This window comes from Pimephales promelas, chromosome 3, assembly GCF_988280905.1.
Source record: "Pimephales promelas chromosome 3, fPimPro1.hap1.1, whole genome shotgun sequence".
Classification (NCBI taxonomy): domain Eukaryota; kingdom Metazoa; phylum Chordata; class Actinopteri; order Cypriniformes; family Leuciscidae; genus Pimephales; species Pimephales promelas.
In genome coordinates, this window is record NC_142771.1 from 34,690,411 (window position 1) to 34,714,550 (window position 24,140).

The window sequence follows — 24,140 nt, forward strand, 5'->3', positions numbered from 1 at the left end:
CACCACTTGACTTGAAAGTGGTGTGTATGTTTACGCAAAAGTCATGATGCCATGTTGGCCAATGGGGTGAAAAAAACAATTAAAAGACGAATTATTTTTCTTACTGGCCAGTGCTTAATTTAAACATGAACCTGATTAAATTAAAAACAAGACTTAATACCACATCTGTTTTTTTGCCCTGTTTTAGGATGTTTAGATATTTTGGTTAAATGCTGATTAAGAAAATGATTTTTTGATTAAGAAAATGATTATTTTGAGGGAAGCAGAACACCTGGCATACATTATAGAGTTATCCGTTGGCTGGAGCACAGCCTGTCAAAAGCTGCCAGTGTAAACAACAGGGCAGTAAAGCACCCAGGGCTATCTCTTGTCTGTCTCTCTGCATGCCTGCTAAAGAACACAGAAATCAACATGAAATAAACAAACATGTTTTCAGAGCTCACTGTTGGGTCCTTCAGTGCTATCGCTCTACAGATCTCATCTACTGCTCCAAAAGGTCACACCGAGCAAGTCTGTTATAAAAACAAAAAGTTGAATGTCATTACTACGCTGCAGTTGTTCGCTTTCCCGGCTCCCTCTCCAGGGATTTCCATGAACTTAAAAAGAGGGCTGAAAAACTTTCAGGGGTTCAGATGACTCTGAAAGTCTGATTAAAGGACTCAATCTCCTGTTCCGCTATTAACCTAGTCAGACCTCATTTCGACTGCCGTGATTGTGCCGGGCTTGGGTGACGAATACAAGCAAACCGCTGCCACCCAGCTGGGACGACATTCGATATCTCTGATTTTATTGCGGACACAAAAACTGAGCCCCTTGTAAGCCCCTTTGGCTGGTGCTTTTACAGCCAATCAGAGGATGAAAGGAAAGGGAGGAGAGTGGTGTCAAAAAACGAGACTGCACTAATCCATGGGCTCAGCTGTGTATGCAGGTAACAGGCGGAAACATCCCTCACTCCCGTCTTTCCTACTCCAGGTAATTATTGGCACTACGACGATTCCTGGGGGATTGCTCCTGGTGGACAGCCAAACCACAGACCCTGACAATCATTCCTTTCCCACTCCATCCTGTCTTTTATTTACCTGCATGTATCTCTCCTCCCCAGCCAGAACACATTCCCTCATCTCCAACTACTCTTTGTTGAATAACAGTTTCTTGTTCGTCAACTCCACCCTCTACTTTGGGAATCTCAGTTGTTGTTTTTTTGGCATCCTCCCTTTACAAATGTCATAAAAGCACCCTTTTAGGTGTCATCTTTCAGTTTTTCGTTAAATATGTGAAAAACACAACCCTTAAATGTGTGCCTTGAAATGCAATGTAAGTCCCTTTGGATAAAAGCGTCATGTAAATGTAAAAACCAGGAATTGCTTGTTTCCTGTTCTCATTTAAGCTAGTAGGTTTTTTTCTCTCTTCACACTATTAGCAACTTTGCAGCTTTCCCAGAATTCCTTGGCTGGTCTGGCTTGACACTGGCTTCACAGTTCAGCTCTCTTATCACAAAGATCATAAACTGCTGTCTGTGTAGTCTGTTTGTGATGGAAAACACTCAATCGCAGATATTCAGCGAGAGTCAATCATTTGATCTACATATACAGTATTTCAACATCTTTAAAACAAGATAATTTTATTGTTTTTAAAAAAACATTGATAAATACGGAGGAGTATTGCATTTACTTGAAGAAAAAAATCTACTCTGTTTTTCTGAATTAATGAGTTAATTTTTCATGAGCAAATTTTTTTTTCTCTGTTTTTCTGAATTAATGAGTTAATTTTTCATGAGAATTTTTTTGCTCTGTTTTTTATGAATTAATTAGTTAATTTTTCATGAGAAAAAAGTTTTTCTCTGTTTTTCTGAATTAATGAGTTAATTTTTCGTGAGAAAAAAAGTTTTTGCTCTGTTTTTTCTGAATTAACTCGTTAATTCAGAAAAACAGAGCAAAAAAAAAATTCCATGAAAAATTAACTCATTAATTCAGAAAAACAGAGAAAAACTTTTTTTCTCATGAAAAATTAACTCATTAATTCAGAAAAACAGAGCAAAAAAAAATTTCTCATGAAAAATTAACTCGTTAATTCAGAAAAACAGAGCAAATTTTTTTCTCATGAAAAATTAACTCATTAATTCAGAAAAACAGAGCAATTTTTTTTTCTCATGAAAAATTAACTCGTTAATTCAGAAAAACAGAGTAGATTTTTTTTCTTCAAGTGAATGCAACACGCCTCCGTAAGAATGTATTCAATTTGATTTAAAACGGAATTTATAAATGTTAGATTTCTTTTTTTCTATTTTATTTAAAGATTTTCAAATTTTACAAAGCAACTCCCCACCCCATGCCAGCAAATCAGTAACAAATAAATAAATAAATGAAAAATAATAAACAAAAAATAAAAACCAATAAATGCCTATATATATATATATATATATATATATATATATGAAGAGTTCAGATGCAAAAGCCTCTAAATGCCATTTGAAATTTTCTTCTTTAATGATGATTTTTATCAAACTTGTATATTACTGAACTTAAATATACAAGTTTGATAAAAAATCATATAAAGAAGAAAATTTCAAATGGCATTTAGAGGTTTTTGCATCTGAACTCTTCATATATATATATATATATATATATATATATGTGTGTGTGTGTGTGTGTGTGTGTGTGTGTGTGTGTGTGTGTGTGTGTGTGCGTGCGTGTGTGTGTGTGTACAAATATACATACATATAAATCCATATATACAGTACACAATACACATACAAACATCTACATGCATTAAAAATAAAAAATAAAATAAATAAAAATAAAACAAAAATAAAACGCCAATACCAATGATTACCCAATTATGGAGATAAAAACTGAATTATTGCACCCAGCAAGATACTATATATAGTCTACAGTATCACACCTCTTAAAGGACTAGTTCACTTTAAAAAAAAAAACTTTTGCTGATAATTTACTCACCCCCATGTCATTCAAGATGTCCATGTCTTTCTTTCTTCAGTTGAAGGATTTTCTCCATATAATGGACTTCATTGGGAACCAAACGGTTCAAGGTCCAAATGAGAGTTTCAGTGCAGCTTCAAAGGGCTTTAAACGACACCAGACGATGAATAAGGGTCTTATCTAGGACCCTTCGAGTCATGACTCGAGAAAAGAACAGGAGAGTCACGAACGCTCATCACAGAACAGAACAAGGCGAGCAATTGAGCTTATAAAACTTAAACTTTATTATTTATTTTTAAATGGCCGATCGTTTCGCTAGATAAGACCCTTATTCATCGTCTGGAGTCGTTTAAAGCCCTTTGAAGCTGCACTGAAACTCTCATTTGGACCTTGAACTGTTTGGTTCCCATTGAAGTCCATTATATGGAGAAAATCCTGGAATGTTTTCATCAAAAACCTTAATTTCTTTTCTACTGAAGAAAGAAAGACATGGACATCTTGGATGACATGGGGGTGAGTAAATTATCAGCAAAAGTTTTTTTTAAAAAGTGAACTAATCCTTTAAGTAAATGTATCTTGTTTTTAGGATGTTTCGGTATAGGAAACAAGAATACCACTGATTAAAAGTATTAGATTCTGGAGTGCATTAATTATCTTAGGTGTGTCTTTGACATTTCCCGTGGCTACATGGGCAGATGTCCAGAGACTACGTGAAACTGTGCCAAGATTATGAGCTCAAAACTTACTTCCACACTCACTCGCTGACTCTCTTTCAGGCCTGGTTAGGGTGGGAACCACTCATCTTTATGCCAGCTGACTGTACAAAGGCCATTTATCTCTCATCATTGCTTATTTAGCTCAAATGCGTCACTTTTTGTGACTGGATGCAGAAGCTCATTCCAATATTTCCCAGAAACTGTAAAAACAGACAGAGCTTTAAAGTTTTCGCTAAAATATTTTCTTCATATGTAAATACAGAGGAAACCTCCATTTTGATTTCGCAGCTCCATCATTTCTCATTATACTTTTTTCGATTGTTTCCAAGAACTCTCTGTCTCAGTTTGTCCCGCGGACCAATCAGAACGCAAACAAGCCTCTGTGGTTTGGCAGCTGTTCCTCACGCATTCACACACACACCCACACTTAAATCTTTCTTCATTACCTCTAAATTTCCATCTTTTTTTCACTATCCAGATTTCTTCTCTATCATTGACGTCAATTTTTTTTAGATTTTCTTCCATTTTGTCCTCTTCTCTGTGGACTACAGGCAATGTAAGTGGTTCTGTCAGAGATCCATACTGCTGTCTATGCCCTTTATTTTGGAGGATCGGGAACTCTTACAGCTGTTCGGCCGTGACCAGAGCAGTTTGGCTGTGGAGGTCATTTTCTGCCTTTGTTGAAGAACAACAGAAAAACCAAACATCTGCCACTGCTAAAACTAAGTCTTATCTCTCAAAAACCTGCAAAAACAAAAACATTTCTCTCCAAAATACAGGAATGACAATAAGGGATTCTTGTAGAAATACTGCATATGTCCAAAATGTGGGTTTGTTCCCACCGTAATTAAAACGTCACAAATAAGATATCTTTAATGTCTTGTTTGTGCTAGACTGGTTTAGACTGGCAAACAGTTTCCTGCTTCTGAGGGAAAAATACCACTGCAGTGGGACGAGTCTCACAAACTTTGCTCACATTTTCCAAGAAATGTAAATCAAACAATCAAAACCACAATCATTTTCAATCTCAACACTTACTGTATGTCAGGCATTGTCGAGTTCATACTTAAATAGTTCACTTTAAAAAAAAAAAAAACCTTTTGCTGATAATTTACTCACCCCCATGTCATTCAAGATGTCCATGTCTTTCTTTCTTCAGTCGAAAAGAAATTAAGTTTTTTTATGTAAACATTCCTGGATTTTCTCCATATAATGGACTTCAATGGGAACCAAACCGTTCAAGGTCCAAAAGAGAGTTTCAGTGCAAACTGTTCAAAGGGCTTTAAATGATTCCAGACGATGAATCGAACTCGTTCATCAAAATAAACAAATCTTTTTCCGAGTCAATTCGTTCATTTCGTTTGTTGAATGAAGCAAATGACACGGAAAAAAAATGTGTTCATTTTGATAAATGAGTTCGAACAGGACGGTCACAAACGTACATTACAGAACAGAGCAAGGCGACCATTTGAGCTTATAAAACTTAAACTTTGTTATTTTTTTTCAATGAGTGATCGTTTCGCTTGATAAGACACCTATTCGTCATTTGGAATCGTTTAAAGCCCTTTGAACAGTTTGCACTGAAACTGTCTTTTGGACCTTGAACCGTCTGGTTCCCATTGAAGTCCATTATATGGAGAAAAATCCTGGAATGTTTTCATCAAAAACCTTAATTTCTTTTCGACTGAAGAAAGAAAGACATGGACATCTTGGATGACATGGGGGTGAGTAAATTATCAGCAAAAGTGTTTTTAAAAGTGAACTACTGCTTTAAACTGAAAAGCGTACAGTATATACTGCCAAAAAAAGTGAATCTGAAATTCATAACAAGTAACTTTGTCTGACGTTTAGATAACGGTCTAAAAATAGACATCGAAAAAATGTAATATTTCAACTCTCAAGTAAATTAAAGGAATTAAACCTGTAAAGCCTGACAGTAGTAAAAAAAAAAAATCTTTAAATAAAATGGAACAGTTTATTGAAACTTTAGAGGGAGAAAAAATAGCCATAAAAGCTTGATGTATAAAATATAACACTCAATATTATTTTATCTCGTATTTGGTTACCATAGGTTTTTAGCTAATAGGAGAATATGGAGCTCATACTTGAAGAGAAAAAAAAATGGAAAAAAGCAATTTGGTTCAGTTAATGACATTTATAAGGCAAAAAGTAAGATGATGAAATTCTGATAGCTAATGTAAGTTGATCTTTATAACACAACAGCAAACTCCTTACATAAAATGCATATAAATATAATCCAATGATGCAATACAGTGATGATTGAGATAAATCAACATTCCTCAAAACCTTGGTCATATTTGATACAGAATCCAACTAAACGGCGTTTCGTGTCTTAAGCCATCAATGCGTTACATTTACGAGTCATTAAATCATGTTTAATCTGGACTTCTCTGTGCATGCTCTTTTAGGTGGTGACCATAGACCTCCATTATATGACTGACAGACAAACGGTTTGACCTAAAAATATCAAAATAGAAAATACAGCGGAAACAAAGACACCTACATTTTGGATGCCCTTGAGGTAAGCTACAACGTACCAAAAATTAATTTCAAAGTCAACTATCCCTTTAAAAAGAACAACAGGCTGATATATGTAAGCATCAGTGACGTAACACTATGGATCTCAGTGTGTAAACACTTAATGGCAACTTAAATATCTGATAGATCATTTCATCAACGATATAAGTGAGAGATTATCTTAATAACTGTTAGTTACGGGCTGAGTTGAATGTGTGTGACCAGCACATACGATGATAGCTGTGTGACAGAAGCCAGTGTGTTCCCTGGCCGTGGGCCTGGCTGGATGAACTGGGTTGTGCCCTCAAATGTGGGGTCACCAGTACCATGAGCAGAAAGCAGAATCCATCTCATGTGAACACCCACTTTTCCTGGTCTTCTGCCAGGAGAGAATAGAGTTGTGTGTTTGGGATTTGGTGGGAAAAGTGTCCCTCGGAATGTGACTTCGTGAGGGGCGTGGGGAGGGACTGGCAAGAAGGCCCTGTATTTCTCGGCTCCTGAGGCTGAGGGATAATCTGGGGGGTCAGGGGTCAGGCCACACTCTCTCCGACCCACTCCTACTCTCTCAAACATACAAAACCCACTGCTGACACAACACATTTACTGTACCTCCAGACTGAGCCCTCGGGGCAGCACACACACACAGTGAGGCACACAGCCCTCCTTTGGTTCCCATACAGTATGGACAACAGATCCTTTCTAGCTCAGTATCACACCTCTGAATGACAAATCTGCCAGCCGAGAAGTCCCGAGACGCACCCATCCGTGACTGGAATAAGAGTTGTCACCGGATGAGTAATCTTCATCAAGTCTAGACTATATAACATAGGTGACTGTCTGTCTGTCTGTCTGTCTGTCTGTCTGTCTATCTATCTATCTATCTATCTATCGTCGAGCCAACCTAGCCAACAGGTACACTAAAAATCCAGGAAATCACATTGTAGGATTTTTAAAGAATTTATTTGTAAATTATGGTGGAAAATAAGTATTTGGTCAATTACAAAAGTTCAACTCAATACTTTATGACAGAGGTCAAACGTTTCCTGTAAGTCTTCACCAGGTTTGCACACACTGTAGCTGGTGTTTTGACCCATTCCTCCATGCAGATCTCCTCTTGAGCAGTGATGTTTCGGGGCTGTCGCAGGGCAACACAGACTTTCAGATTTTCTATGGGGTTGAGGTCTGGACACTGGCTAGGCCGCTCCAGGACCTTGAAATGCTTTTTACGGAGCCACTCCTTCGTTGCCCGGGCGGTGTGTTTGGGATCATTGTCATGCTGGAAGATCCAGCCACGTTTCATCTTCAAGGCTCTCACTGATGGAAGTTTTGGCTTAAAATCTCACGATACATGGCCTTGTTCATTCTTCACTCAACACGGATCAGTTTTCCTGTCCCCTTTGCAGAAAAACAGCCCCAAAGTATGATGTTTCCTCCCCCATGCTGCACAGTGGTTATAGTGTTATTGGGATGCAACTCTGCATTCTTCTTCCTCCAAACATGACAAGTTGCGTTTTTACCAAAAAGTTCTATTTTGACCACATGAGATTCTCCCAATCCTCTTCTGGATCATCCATATGCTCTCTGGCAAACTTCAGACGGGCCTGGACATGTACTGGCTTAAGCAGGGCGACACGCCTGGCACTGCAGGATTAGAGTCCCTCTCGGTGTAGTGTGTTACTTATGGTAGCCTTGTTACTTTGGTCCCAGCTCTCTGCAGGTCATTCATCAGGTCCCTTCGTGTAGTTCTGGGATTTTTGCTCACCGTTCTCATGATCTTTTTGATCCCACAGGATGAGATCTTGCGTGGAGCCCCAGATCGAGGCGGATTATCAGTGGTCTTGTATGTTTTCTATTTTCTTACAATTTTTCCCACAGTTGATTTTTTCACACCAAGCTGCTTGCCTATTGTAGATTCACTCTTCCAAGCCTGGTGTAGGTCTACAATTTTCTTCCTGGTGTCCTTCGACAGCTCTTTGGTCTTGGCCATGGTTGAGTTTGGAGTGTGACGGTTTGAGGCTGTGGACAGGTGTCTTTTATACAGGTAACGGGTTCAAACAGGTGCCAATAATACAGGTAATGAGTGGAGGACAGAAGAGCTTCTTAAAGAAGAAGTTACAGTCTCTGTGAGAGCCAGAAATCTTGCTGGTTTGTGGGTGACCAAATACTTATTTTCCACCATAATTTACAAATAAACTCTTTAAAAATCCTACAATGTGATTTTTTTTTTCATTTTGTCTCTCATAGTTGAAGTGTACCTATGATGAAAATTACAGACCTCTCTCATCATTCTAAGTAGGAGAACTTGCACAATCAGTGGCTGACTAAATACTTTTTGGCCCCACTCTATCTGTCTGTCTGTCTATCTATCTATCTATCTATCTATCTATCTATCTATCTATCTATCTATCTATCTATCTATCTATCTATCTATCTATCTATCTATCTATCTATCTATCTATCGTTCTATCTATCTATCTATCTATCTATCTATCTAGCTATCTATCTATCTATCTATCTATCTATCTATCTATCTATCTATCTATCTATCTATCTATCTATCGTTCGATCCATCTATCGTTCTATCTATCGTTCTCTGTCATTCTATCTATCTATCTATCTATCTATCTATCTATCTATCTATCTATCTATCTATCTATCTATCTATCTATCTATCTATCTATCTATCTATCTATCTATCTATCTATCATTGTACCTATCTACAGTATATCATTTATATCATCACACTATCCATCCGTCTGTCTGTCTGTCTGTCTGTCTGTCTGTCTGTCTGTCTATCTATTTTATTATTTTTAACAGCACAGCTAAATAAATTGAACATATAAAGCTATTACAGAAGATAAAATATTTTCTGTAAATAATGATTCCAATTAATTTAGTTATTGTCTGTCTATCTGTCTGTCTGTCTGTCTGTCTGTCTCTGTCGATCTAATTTATTTATTTGTAAAAACATACAGCTAAAAAAACTAAAAAGATTAAGGTATTAAACTGATCTTGTAGGAATGTGTTTTTTTTATTCTTCTTTATTTCAAAGCTTAATCTCCGGTTCCTATGAATTGTAACTTCAAGTACCAGAACATTCACCCAGAATGTGTCCTTTTGTGTTTCACTGAACAAAGACCGTCATATACGGGTTTGGAACAACATGAGGGCGAGTAAATGATGGCAGAACTTTCATTTATGGCTGAACTTTTCCCTGAAAATGTAAATCAAAACATGATGAACTACCCTAAGGACAGTGACAAAACAAAATCACAAAGCGATGCATGTCCTGGCAAGGCATGTAAAGCTAAAGCACAATGTCAGAGTTTGTTCCAGGGACATTAAACAAATCCTTCATGTCGGTTCCCTTCACCACAGAAGAGACAAATATTCTTGTGTTAAAAAAAGCAGCATACTTTTGCCTTTTCTCAGAATATTGTTTAGGAAATATAAGAGCACTTCATCTTTTTTACTACACCCCCCCTTCCTGCGCCCTTTTTTTCCCCCCGTTTCTTTCTCTGCAACACACAAGTCCACACAGGAAAATAACAAACATGAAATGGATGGGAAAGGCTCCCAAGTGTGAGTGGAGAGGCAGAGGCGCAGCGGTGAGCTCGTTCCCAGGCTCTGGGAGGAGCGGAGAGGGCAAGCCATCGCTTGACTGCCTGAGTCCCAAACAGGGAACCAGAAAAACTGGCCGGGCCTCACCGTTATCCGTCATCCGTCCTCCATCACAAAACGCAAGTACAAGTCCGAGCACACACCGAGCTGCTTAACACACTCATCACTTTTCAGGATGTTTGGAGAGCATGGCGACAACAACGAAACCAGAAAGTTCACACACACAAAGGCTCAGCCTCGGTTGTGAAACAGTCAAGTCTGCTTGCTCAATAATACTTCAGAGCTCTACGCTCATCCATGGGCTATTACTACAGCAGTTTATGCTTTGACATGCTCTGACACAGTTGAGTAATCTTGGAGAGAGAGGTAGACTCTCCCAGGGTTGTGGGCTATGGATAAAGCCAAAACAAGTACAAGCATAGCTTCTAAAATCATATATCACACATCAACCGCGCTACAGCCACACAAAACTGTTAGATATGAGTTAGTAATCACAATCGACCGCACAGCTTCCACCCCTTCTCGTTGACTCGCGGTCACAACTTTAAAACAACCTCCCGCACACACACAGCCAACGGTACCCAACTATAAAACAGTCACAAAAGGCCGTCCTCCCTCTGCAGCGGTCTGTTCCTCTCAAACGAATTTACCACAGCTCTCCTATAGTCCTGCAGACTGACAGATCTCGCTACATGCCAGCACTTTTAAACCTCCAAAGGTCCCGTAAGCCAAGAACACAGGATTAGCCCAACTGGCTAAGAACAGTCAAGCAAGCCTTTGGGACTGATGCTGTTCTGGGGTCTTTTTTCACACTGTAGGGATCCAACTTGGCAGTGGCACACAAGAGAAGCAATTAAACAGCCGGCTAACAGTGCCGGGGCCCATGATGTAAAGCTTTCTTCAGTGAGTCATTAGGAATGGCCCAGAATACCGTCTGAAAGAGGAACTGGGCCTGCTAGGAAAGAAGGAGTAAGACTCCCTTTAAGAAAGTTGTACTTTTTATCATGGAGAGTGTGAAATAGGAGGCACTTTCCACAAGTAGGGTAGATAAACTCTTAAAAAAAGGTCAGGAGGTTAAACTAAATTGGTAAATAAGTTTTTTTTTTATTTTACAAAAGTTTGGTATTGGTAAGATTTCTTTCATTAAATTAATTACACTCTAAACCATGCTGGGTTGTTTTAACCCAAATTTGGGTTAATAACCCAAAATTTGATAAAAAATTTTAATTCCATTTTTAACCCAACATTTGAGTTTGTCCATATTTGACCCAAATGTGAGTGTATTTGAGTGTATTTTATTCAGCAAGGATGCATTCAATCAAAAGTAAAGACATGTAGAGTTTTTGTATTTTAAATAAATGCTTTTCTTTTGAATTTTCTATTCAACAAAGAATCAAAGTAAAAGTATATCACGGTTTGCACGAAAATCTTGAGAATCACAACTGTTTTCAATATATGACAGTGAAAACTGGACCGCTGAAAATTCAGCTTTGCCATCATAGGAATAAATAAAATATGCTCACATAGAAGAAAAAAAAAAGTTACTTTAAATTGTAAGAATATTTCGAAATTTTACTGTATTCTGATCAAATAAGAGAGTACTTTTACAGAACCCCAACTTTAAATTTCATGTGGTTTGTGATTTTTGCAACCCTGTTACCAAACCTTGGAACATGTCAACATAAATTTTAAAACCTTTCAATTTTTTTTCAGAAACTTTCATTTTTAGTTTTTTCCATTACCACGCATAAACAATATCCTCTAAAAATACAAACATGTACATACATGTTGCTCACATATTATGGTAGCCCTGTTTGTGCTAAATATAGTGTAATTTCATCTGTGCCATTAATATTGTTTATAAGCAACTGAGAAAAGTACGAATATCAGGGCATGTCAGAACATCTCAAGGACCCCAAATACACCTTGGTCCCCAGAGGGTTAAATACAACAAAAGCACACATAAGCCGCTGCTTACCTCACTCCAGAGACAGTTTTTCCGACACCCCATCTCCACCTTGATTATTAATCTTTACTATATATTAAAGGGATGGTTTTCTCAAAAATGAATATTCTGTCATCATTTAATCAACATGACATTGTATGCGAGTAGATTTTGAAAAAATATTGGGTTCGATTCTATGGACAAAAACAAATTACATGAAAATAAAACGAATCTCCAAAATATTATCTTTAGCATTTTACAGTATGTAGGAAATTTGGGTAAAATATAGTAAGTCATATAAAGTTTAAAACAACATGAGTAAGTGATGACAGATCTGTATTTTTTTTTTTTTTTGATGGAGTGTCCCTTTAAGTTTATACTCAGAGGGGGAACTTCAAGCATGAATCCCTCTTTTTCATGTGCAAAACGTTAATCTTTTTACTTTAAAGGTAAGAAGATTACCTTTACCAATTTGTTTAACCTTCACCACTTAAGGATTACATGGACATGTAATTTCATGAATTTTTTTTAGAAGGAGGGTCATGCAGTACGAGTGTTGTGGGACAGTAGTAAAAAATAGCTTTACTGATTTTAACTGAATGCCAAAGTAATTAATTTAATTGGTGGATACAGGCCAAAATCAACATTTAAGGCTTTGTATGTCAGATAAAAATTTGTTCAATCTATTGAACATAAAAAAACATGGGCTTGTGACTCTACCGCTCTGAAAACAAAATGTAATAAGAGACCAAAATGTATAAATGGAAATGGAAAGTGCCAGAAGCTGTGAAGAGAGTGTGAGAAGCAGATTTGTTTCCGAAGCAAACAATCATTTTGTTTGCTTTGTGTCTGTGCAGACACGGTGGCCTATAAACAAGTATGTTTTTGTAATCAGTTCCACAATCTGGAGGTTTGACAAACACTAATCAGGTTAAGTGAGTTTTCCAATGTCTGGGAGTGTGCTTCACACACCAGTCAACAGTACCAACGGGTTCTCAATCAAAACAGCACACGATTGAACGGTGCAAACCTTCAACATGGCGCGTGTCTGTCTGGGTGTTTGACACGATGCTACCATATCTTATTTTGTAAGCTGTAAACCACTGTAAAAAAAAATGTTGGTTTAACTTAAAAAAGTAAGTAACCTGGTTGCCTTAAAATTTCAAGTTCATTGAAATGGAAAAATTGAGTTAATACAATGAAGGTGAACAGAAACTCAAAATATTATGTTATCTGAACTACTTAAATTATTTAAGTTGATTTGACAAAAGAAAAAATGTTGTGATTACAAATCATGAAAATATATTTTTACAGTGATGACAAAGTAGGAAATGATAAAACTATTTGCGGAAAAAACAACAACAGTGTGTTCATACTTAAGAAAAAACATTAAAATAGTCTTGTATGAAAAACTAGTTTACAATATCAAGCAGCAGAACGAGTGGTTTTGTACTGTGAAAAATAATTGGAGCTGGAAGACAGACACTTTCAATTAACAAATAGCCACACCCAGTCTTTCGTGAAAAATCAGGTGGATCGACACAGCAAGGAGTTGTTACCTAATCGCATCACTTGTGAAATATCTACACCTGTTTCAATGTCATCCAATGAATCATCCGAATGTTTGCACTGCACAAGTGCCCCACTAAATTTATGTCCGCATCCGAAAACATTGCCTTTGGAGGATGCATTCCAAGGTTAAGAAGGAATCAATTTTAGCTTCACTTCCTGTCTCCTGAGATACCTTCATCTGGGGTGCGTTTTCCCGAAAGCATCATCAGACAACTATGGTCGCAATTTCCATTATTATCAGTGTAACCAGTCCTTACTGACACGCTCTGAGTGGGATTCGAACCAGGTCTGATGCGTGGGTCACGTGCATCTTGAGGCCAAGGGAGTGAGGTTTACAAGCACAGCTTTTACTGGCATTACATCAGTATAGTTCAACGAGTCGGCGTTTCCCAAAACCATAATTCCAACGAGCATTCGCAAACAGCATCGCAAAGTTGTGTGGTTGGAACGACAAACTCTCAAGCTGTGTTTAGAAGTTTCTAGATTGCATGACATGTGGACTTAATAAATCCTTAACTTGAGCAAAATAACCAAGCTGATATTCAGTACAATCTATATCTTTTATTTCAACTAATACCATTTACATCTTTTAGTTTGTCGAGAGATTTAAAGCACTGATATTGAAGAGTCATATGTGCGAAAGTGCTCAATTACATAAGAATGACTGAATCTGAAAATAAAGCAAAATAACCAGGAAAATCTAGAATTATGGTGCGTTCTATTATTTATCCGTCTCTGAGATCCGAATCGGAAGACAGACGTTGCCTAGCAACATGCCCCCTTTTCTCGGATTTCTCCTCTCGGACGACGGACAACCGTTTGCGAAATTCAAGATAGCTGTGCCCTGTGTGACTTGTAAGAATAAATTGTTTTCATTGTTTTTGAACCGCTTCGGTATTTTAAATGAAGATTATAATCACTTGTATTACTGCGCCCCGTGTAGGTATGGGAATCGTTTGTGAGTGCAAATACTAACGTTGCTAACAGAAGATTAACATGATAAACATGAAATAAAGTGAACATTTTCAAGTTCAAATGGCTGCATTTTGATCAGGTGTAGTCATAATATTTATTTTTTTTAATGTTAGTGCTAAATCACATTTTTGGTAATCCGAACATCACAGAATACAAAAGCTTTCCGGGTGGCGTCCATTTTTTTTTTCTCCGACTCGGACGTGCAAAACATAATAGAACACTTGAAGTGTGGACGTGACGTCATATCCGAGATCCGAGTCGGTTCGTTGGCCATAATAGAGCGCACCATTAGACCTCAGATGCCATTTCTGTAATTTATAGCAAAAAATCTAAAATTAATTCGATCTCAAATGGATTCATTAAAACAAGTTATCACTCCACCATGTGGGTTAGGGTTAGGTTTAACCCTAAACCTAACCCACCATTAACCAACATGGTTGAACGACAAATTTGTGGAAATGGTCGTGACTACCGAGTTGATTTCTTCAACGATCTATCGTACTATGGCAGTTCAGCAGCGAGTTACGTTGTTATACAGGAAACACACCCTTAATCGATTTTTGAAGGCAGCATAGCTGTATCCTTAGATGCCTTTGATATCCCACAATCCTGTGCAGCCAAAAAACAAAGATGGCATCTGAATGTTGCGGAACTTGCGGTTAGTGGGGATTTTGTGTGTAAATGTAAATTTTTTTTAAACACTTTCCAACTTTGATAGTTGTAGCGAGAAATTTTGCCGTAGATCACTAAACCATTATGTTACTTCAGAGGGCCGAAATCAGTTTCGTGAGATACTTTCCTTCTCAAACGCTGTCTGCAAAGTCATTGCCTGATGAAGCAGAGAAGCAACAAGTAAACTCCCTAGGTTTTCGGACATATCCCATGTCATGGAGCACTCTGCTAATGAGCTGAGCAAGTTCAATCAGGTGTGCAAGACATGAAAAATTGAAAATATAGTCCAGGAGAAGGGTAGAGAAACACTGGACTTGGAAGAGCAGGGAGAACATGCGGTGAAGTGGCTCTAACTGTGGGTTTAGTCACACTGGAGGAGGGGGTCTGGTGGCAGGACCTTGTATGGTGAAACAGTCCAGATTTCCAGTTCATTCCTCAAACCTTACACAAAGCTATTTTGAGAGCTATGAATTCTCCCACGCACACACTACAATTTAGGGATTAGTTCGTTTATTTTTCTTCAGTTTGGTAACGTCTAATGCAACCCCTGAGATGGACAAGCAGAGTTGTTCTTGGCTGGTAGGCCGAAGAGGGAGGATGCGAGACAAACTAGCTTAAAGTTGGAGAGAAAGGCGCTCAAGACAGAACCCACTGCCGCACCCTCGCACCCACTCCCTCAAGGTGTGTTTGAACCTGATAACTACTCACATTTGCCTAAACAAGAAAAATGACATGTTGCTGCTTGTTGGTCAAAATGCGATAAACAACGTCAATCACTTAAAGAGAAGAGATGGGAAGAAAACTCAGCAAGAGTTGCTGAAAAGAAAAGAGCACATGGGACCTGTGTTTAAACTGAAGGGGGGTGGGAGGGTCCCTTTAGTATTAAAAGTTTTGTTCAGCCAAAAATGAAAATTCTGTTATTAAACATCATTTCGTTACAAACCAGTAAGACTTTTATTCATCTTCGGAACACCAAATGAAGATCTTTTTAATGAAATCTGAGAGCGTACCTCTGTTGACAGCCTACACAACACAAATTTTTTGAAGCGATGTGCACTCTCAGAAAAAAGGTAAAAAAGCTGTCACTGTTGCATTTTAAATGTTAATATGTACATTTTAGGTGCTAATATGTACATTTTAGGTGTTAATACGTACATTTTAGGTGCTAATATGTACACTTTAAGTGTAAATATGTACATTTCAGGAGCTAATATGTCATTTTAGGTCCTAATATGTACATTTTAGATGCTGATATATCCATTTTAGGTGCTAATAAGTACATTTTAGGTGCTAATAAGTACATTTTAAGTGTTAATATGTACATTTCAGGAGCTAATATGTCCATTTTATGTCCTAATATGTACGTTTTAGGTGCTGATATGTACATTTTAGGTGCTAATATATACATTTTAGGTCCTAATATGTATAATTTAGGTGCTGATATGTACACTTTATTTTAAGTGTTAATATGTACATTTTAGATGCTAATAAGTACATTTTAGGTGCTTATGTGTACATTTTAAGTGTTAATATGTACATTTCAGGAGCTAATATGTCCATTTTAGGTCGTAATATGTACATTTTAGGTCCTAATATGTACATTTTATTTTAGGTGCTAATATGTACATTTTACGTGCTAATATGTATCACTAAGGTACCAATATCCAGCCTTTGGGTACAAAAGTGTACCTTTTGAAAAGGTACAGCCCCAGAGACAGCTTTTGTACCTTTTTTTCTGAGAGTGTGAGTGCTTTGTTTGAGGAAAAAAAACGATTTACCACTGTATTTACAAAATGTTAATCTCCAACGCATGTTCACGAGAGCACCACGACACATGAGTGTTATGTTGATGCAAGAGCAGGCAGTGTTGCATCAACGCATGTTGGAGTTTAACATTTTTTTTAAATGATTTAGTGTTTTTGCGCAAACAAAGCATCGTATCACATCATAAAACTTGGGTTAAACCACTAGCGTCACATGGATTAATTAAATGATGTCTTTACAACCTTTCTGGGGCTTGAAAATGGTAGTTGCGTAGACTGTCAATGGAGGGACAGAAAGCTCTCAGATTTCATTAAAAAAGACCTTAATTTGTGCTTCAAAGATAAACGAAAGTCTTATGGGTTTGTAAGGACATGAGGGTGAGTAATTAATGACAGATTTTCATTTTTGGGCGAACCATCCCTTTAAAGGGTACATTTCATGCTTTTAAATCATTCAATTTTACATATAAATCATACATTTGTGGTCTATATAAAGCATAATGCAATGCTTGGGTCTGAATTCCTCATTATTATAGCTCCACAGGCCCCTTTTCCACCCTTTTTCTGATGTGCGTCTGTGAGCAACTCGTTTTGAAACGGCCCCTTTAAATAAAAAGGAGATGTGTCACACCCCGCCCGCTCTCCAGGTCGCTGAGTTCACACTCGGTTCAAATCCACCCCGTTCGGCCATTTTTGTAGTTTGATTAGAGATATACGAATATATAGTTTCAAAGCTACAAAAGCTACTGCGTTATTCACACGTGTTCAAAACGTTCAAAATGTCAACAACGGAAGACTTGTCCATGAAACCTTACATGTTCGAGCCAGAGCGAGCGAGTTGAAAAAGTGTAACGTTACTTCAAAACAAAACCAAAGAAAGACAAAGGTACTGCTAAACCATGACCACCATATGTTTTAAGAAAGTAAAGTACTTTATTTTTATTAACGATATTTACAGCTTATCGAAATGCTCTGTTCGTCGTCTCCAAAAATAGAAGGAATTGACCTCTCATTCAGACGAAGTCGATCGCCAAACCCTTCTTTATACTGGCGAAGTGGGAATCCTTGAAGTGCTTCAGGTCACTAACGTACATCCAACAACCGAACATTTTGACTCGCCCTCTCGTAACTTCTGCATCATTGAGCTCGGACTATAAAATCAGAGTGAGAAATAATAATGGCGGATTGCTCGAAGTGTTGGGCCGGTAGTCAATGTCCTTATTTGGCAGTTCCGCTGCAAATACTGTGACGTAATTGTTCAAAAAATGTCACGAATAACATGAAAAATCTGAACAGGTTGAAAAATATGACCAAAACAGAATATTAAGATATAAACGAAGCACCTGAAGAGAATAATTTCAACTCTTCTGTACTTAAACACTCCAAATATACAACAAAATTAATTTTAGGGCTACAAAGTGGATTTTGCATATGTCCCCTTTAAGAGACCCCAAGAATTATATTTATATTTCAAAGACTATAGAAGTAATTCTGAAATCACATATAAATGTGTATTTAAATCCTACTTAAGTGGGTCAAAAAGTACTCGAACGTTCAGCTATCTGCATTTAATATCATTTAAACCATGACAAATTGTAATTTAATAGAAATCATATTAGGTTTGCATTAAGTACAAACTTTGAAGTAGTAGTTTTAAAATGTGAAAAAGTGTAATATAGGTTGGAATAGGAATCTACTCTCCATTTCACAAAAGTCTCACAGGGTCGGACTGTGTGGAGTCTACACAACGGTCTCAACAGATTACATTTTACAAGGATGTCAGTTTCCATTTTAGATGAAGAATCTTCAGGAGAATGCGGTCTGAGCATTGACTTCTCTCTCTTTTGGTTCATTGTTCTGTGTCAGTCACCATAACTATGTATTTTCATTCAATTTGACAAGTTGAAGATACAACAGCCTTTATATGCTTGCTCAATAGATATCATTACATAAATCATAAAGAGATAAAGCATTCAGGAAGCACCCGCACACATCTAAGCTGCCATTTCCAGTATTCTGAAACAAATGTGTATATTGAACATGACTCAGCCCTTCAAACAAAAACCTCTCGTGTCAAAGTATCGGCAATGTTTTTTCTAAAGCTCAGATTACAATTGAGAAGAGAAAGAGTAAATATCCTTTCCTACACACTTGAACCAAGTAAATCAGACATAACGTTTAAATATAAAATTCTCACAAAAATGTCTTAACACAAAATAAATGCAATCTGATAATTGGCCCAAACTATATACATTTTTTTTTAAATCATTACATTTGTTAATTTTCATCTAACCATATATATTACAAGTAAACTCAGGCAACAGCATTAATTTAAGTGTCACAAGCCTTACAACAGAACAGTTCCTGTTTCTCTAGAACTGATAAATGAGTCAATTAGTTCAGTAATCGTTGTGATTCATAAGGGGTTTGGACTAAACTGGTAGTGCTGTATATTTTTCATTAAAAAGAACCGGTTCAAGAACCAGTTCTCTGTTCCCAACCCTGATTATAATCTTACAGCTCCATATATACTGTGTATAACCATAATTCTGATCTTTTCTCCCCTTTCTCAAACTCCTGAACAAACACCAAAACATGTTAATCTTCAGCAAGGCCAAGTTATTCAAAAGTTAGATCGGATTAGATCGAATCTTGAAAATGGGACGTTGATACTGAAATTAGAATTAGATTAGGGGTGTGCAATATCAGGATTTTTGATCATGAACGATTAAAATATCTCCACAATCTGCTTTTGGAGAAATATTGTAGCATCGCTGCATTCTATGCAGTTCTATCAGTTGCAGTTCTGACGCCTCTGTCCCAACATACAAGTCAACACATCACAGATTTAGGGTTACACTCACATGAAAGTGCAGTTATTTACAATCACAAAATCATTTATGCGCACACACACACACACACTAAAAGCCTGTCAAACAGTGTTTGAGTGCTAAATTTAAGTTAACTAAAGTTATCTTTCGCATTTTATTGTGTTTAAACTGTAAAATACACATGAGGTTAACATAAACACAGTCATTTATGTCTTAAGTAAACGAAAACAGTTGGGAGAAAACCGGATCTGTGTATTAGATCCATGCATTCGGTCTTAAAGTGACAGCAGCCTAAAAACCTGTCATTAATGTTAATTAAACAACAAAATGCAAAGAGAAATCTCTTACTGCTCTTCCATTAATAATGTAGCTTTGATAAGAATCAGAGTGTATATAATTTATAGTGTTTTTTTAACATTTGTTTATTTAATTTCTTACTTGAACACTACTGTTAAATACACATACTCTGAAAAAAAAATAAAGCACTGTTCATTTCATTTGTAATGCACATCTTTTTATATAACAAAGACAAAATAATTCAATAAAGATTGGATTTCATTCCACCCACCCCTAAATTGGCCTAAACGGTGTTACTTTGCAACTCTAGGCTACATTTTTTAAAATGGATAAATTAGTTTCGATGTAGTGCTCAGTCACTTTCAACCAACATGAAAAGCCTATGACATAGCAAGTATAAATCAGCCTTAAAAACAAAATGTTTTCTTCCTCTTCAAATAAAGTGACCCCACATTGACTCTTCTACCTGTTGTTCTTGACATACTGTAGGCTAGCAGTCAACATCATGCAATGTAACCCCATTTAATGCACTGATAATCCAGATTTGGTAATCTAAAAAAGAGAAGTGACCGAGATTTCAAAAACAGCATTGTTGTCATTCAGCTTCACCTGTCTGTTGGGTTAGGGTTGATAACATTCAATAACAGATGATGCCCTCACATCTTAAAGTTGGCTAATGTGGGTTTCCCAATACAGGTGAGAAGAAAACAGTTTAAACTTTATGCTTTCAAACATCTTTCCCCTATTACTCTGCAAGGGCCTCCATGAATTGTGTGAAAGTGTGATTATAACTGAGGCAAGTTGTTGCGCTTTCCAAGAGCCGGGCTGAGACTGTGAGTGACAATCTGTTATGAGTGTCTCACAGAGATCAGGTTCCAAGAGCCGCCCGGAGAGCTCAGATGAGAGGCAGACATGATGGGACACATTTACCACTTGTAGTCTATTAGCCATCAAATCAGAACAAGCCGCAATGTTGAACACAAACCTTTGAACTGTAATCATCAGCTGTATCAGCAAACTTCTTCAACGCTTCTATTCTCACTTAAAAATGATTTGGCTGCGTAATACCGGCTTTTAACAAATCTGTGAGTCTTAGTGTTTTTCAAATCTATAAGGAATTGATTAGAGGATTCCTTTTTTAAACTATATTTCAATTCCTGAATTTTAATTGTGATGGCAAGCAGGCTGCAGAATTGTAATTCAAATTTGAATGTGAGAAAGAATTCAAATGTTGAATTCAAATTCAAATGACATCATATAACTACTTTTTAAAAAACAAGTTTAAATGAAGGACGGATGGATGGATGGGATTAATGCAATTCCTTAAAGGGTTAGTTCAGCCAAAAATGCGCCTTATGTTGTTACAAACATGTAAGACTTCCAGACACAAATTAAAACATTTTAAAAGATATCTGAAAGATTTCTGTCCTTCCATTGACACCCAACTACCAATTTGTCACATCAAAAAGTTCATAAAGAGATCGTATAACTAATCCATATGATTTGAGTGGTTTGGTGCAAATTTTCTTTGGGGGGGTTAGAGTCAAAATCATTTAATGTGATGAACATATTGTTTTTTAATTAAAATTAAATTAATTAAATTAAATTTTTACGTTTTAATTTAGGCTTTTATTCACATATAAACATTGATCAGCGAACGTAAACAGAAGATCAGCTGTGCTTGCTTGACGCGCAAGAACAACCCTCATTGGTTTTTGCTGAAACTCAAACGTGCTGCGTAAAACGAGAATGAACTTCATTGATTCTCGCAGAAGCTCAAACGTGCTGCGTAAAACGAGAATGAACCTCATTGGTTCTCGCAGAAGCTCAAACGTGCTGCATAACATGAGAATGAACCTCATTGGTTCTTTTGAAAGTTCAATCGTGCTGCGTAACACGAGAATGAACCTCATTGGTTCTTACAGAAGTTCAAACGTGCTGCGTAACACAAGAATGAACCTCATTGGTTCATGCAGAAGTTCAAACATGCTGCGTAACACAAGAATGAACCTCATTGGTTCTTTTGAAAGTTCAAACGTGCTGCGTAACACGAGAATGAACCTCATTGGTTCTTTTGAAAGTTCAAACGTGCTGCGTAACACGAGAATGAACCTCATTGGTTCTTACAGAAGTTCAAACGTGCTGCGTAACACAAGAATGAACCTCATTGGTTCTCGCAGAAGGTCAAACGTGCTGCGTAACACGAGAATGAACCTCATTGGTTCTTTTGAAAGTTCAAACGTGCTGCGTAACACGAGAATGAACCTCATTGGTTCTTACAGAAGTTCAAACGTGCTGCGTAACACAAGAATGAACCTCATTGGTTCTCGCAGAAGGTCAAACGTGCTGCGTAACACGAGAATGAACCTCATTGGTTCTTTTGAAAATTCAAACGTGCTGCGTAACACAAGAATGAACCTCATTGGTTCTTTTGAAAGTTCAATCGTGCTGCGTAACACAAGAATGAACCTCATTGGTTCTTACAGAAGTTCAAACGTGCTGCGTAACACAAGAATGAACCTCATTGGTTCTTTTGAAAGTTCAATCGTGCTGCGTAACACAAGAATGAACCTCATTGGTTCTTACAGAAGTTCAAACGTGCTGCGTAACACAAGAATGAACCTCATTGGTTCTCGCAGAAGGTCAAACGTGCTGCGTAACACGAGAATGAACCTCATTGGTTCTCGCAGAAGGTCAAACGTGCTGCGTAACACGAGAATGAACCTCATTGGTTCTTACAGAAGGTCAAACGTGCTGCGTAACACGAGAATGAACCTCATTGGTTCTTACAGAAGTTCAAACGTGCTGCGTAACACAAGAATGAACCTCATTGGTTCTCGCAGAAGGTCAAACGTGCTGCGTAACACGAGAATGAACCTCATTGGTTCTTTTGAAAATTCAAACGTGCTGCGTAACACAAGAATGAACCTCATTGGTTCTTTTGAAAGTTCAATCGTGCTGCGTAACACAAGAATGAACCTCATTGGTTCTTACAGAAGTTCAAACGTGCTGCGTAACACAAGAATGAACCTCATTGGTTCTTTTGAAAGTTCAAACGTGCTGCGTAACACAAGAATGAACCTCATTGGTTCTCGCAGAAGGTCAAACATGCTGCGTAACACGAGAATGAACCTCATTGGTTCTCGCAGAAGGTCAAACGTGCTGCGTAACACGAGAATGAACCTCATTGGTTCTTACAGAAGGTCAAACGTGCTGCGTAACACGAGAATGAACCTCATTGGTTCTTACAGAAGTTCAAACGTGCTGCGTAACACAAGAATGAACCTCATTGGTTCTCGCACACGTCAAGCAAATATTCTTGAACTTCCACACAACTGATGTGTGCATTGAGGAATGTGAATAAAGCCTAAATTAAATCTGTTCATTATATAAAGCATTTGATGAATTTTTTTTTTCGAAAATTTGGATTTAAACGCTTAATTCCTATAGATTCAATTTTAAGATTTCTTTATGAACTTTTTGAAGCAACAATGTGGTAGGCACTACTGTGAGCTGAGGGATAGAAATCTCTTATATTAAAATATCTTCGTTTGTGTTTCGAAAATTAATGAAAGATTGCAACAACATAAGTAAATGATGACAGAATTTAAGAATTTAGAATTTCTTTTATTGATTAAATGATTTTATCTAATGAATTGCATTATTTCAAAATGGTATAGGTAATGAGTGTGGGAAGTTCACATCCCCTTGACAGCCTCCTGTGCTGCTCCATATTGCTGGTGGCGTTCTCACCACTGCTTAATGTTCCACAGGAAGTGATCTCATTAAACAGGCTCACTTAATCCTTCAGTGAGGTCCTGTGGGAGGTTGCCTCTGACCCCTGCATTGACATGGGCCACAATTCTCCTCCACTAGAAAACTCGCTCTTTAGCTGTCACAATTGTTTGTTTTTGCTTTGAGAATCTCAAACACTATTCCCATTTCTGGCTTCCTGATTAATATTTTACTGTTATTAGAGGTGAAGTTACAATTCCATGATTTCTCACACTCTAAGGAGGCTTAAATAGGCCTATGAGAGCACCAGTTCCCAGTGTTTAGAGCCCCATCGGCCTCGTAAACGAGAAAGGGGGTTAAATGTAACTTCTGGTTGCAATTTGAAGATGCTTTTTTTAGCCATCCTTAAATGTGGGAAGTCAAAGTCATCAAGCTGGGGGCGTCTGTGGGAAGCAGAGAAGATTTGAAAGGAGGAAAAAAATTCCATCTGAGGGTTTTTCCCGCTTAGAAGGAGAAAGTCAGGAAACATGGTTTAA

The 24,140-nt window shown here is 37.4% G+C and overlaps 1 pseudogene; it reads right to left on the reverse strand.

Annotated features, from left to right (window-relative positions):
• Positions 1-21,574: 21,574 nt before the first annotated feature.
• Positions 21,575-23,057, reverse strand: LOC148982059 (uncharacterized; annotated as a pseudogene).
• Between the last annotated feature and the right edge of the window lie 1,083 nt (positions 23,058-24,140).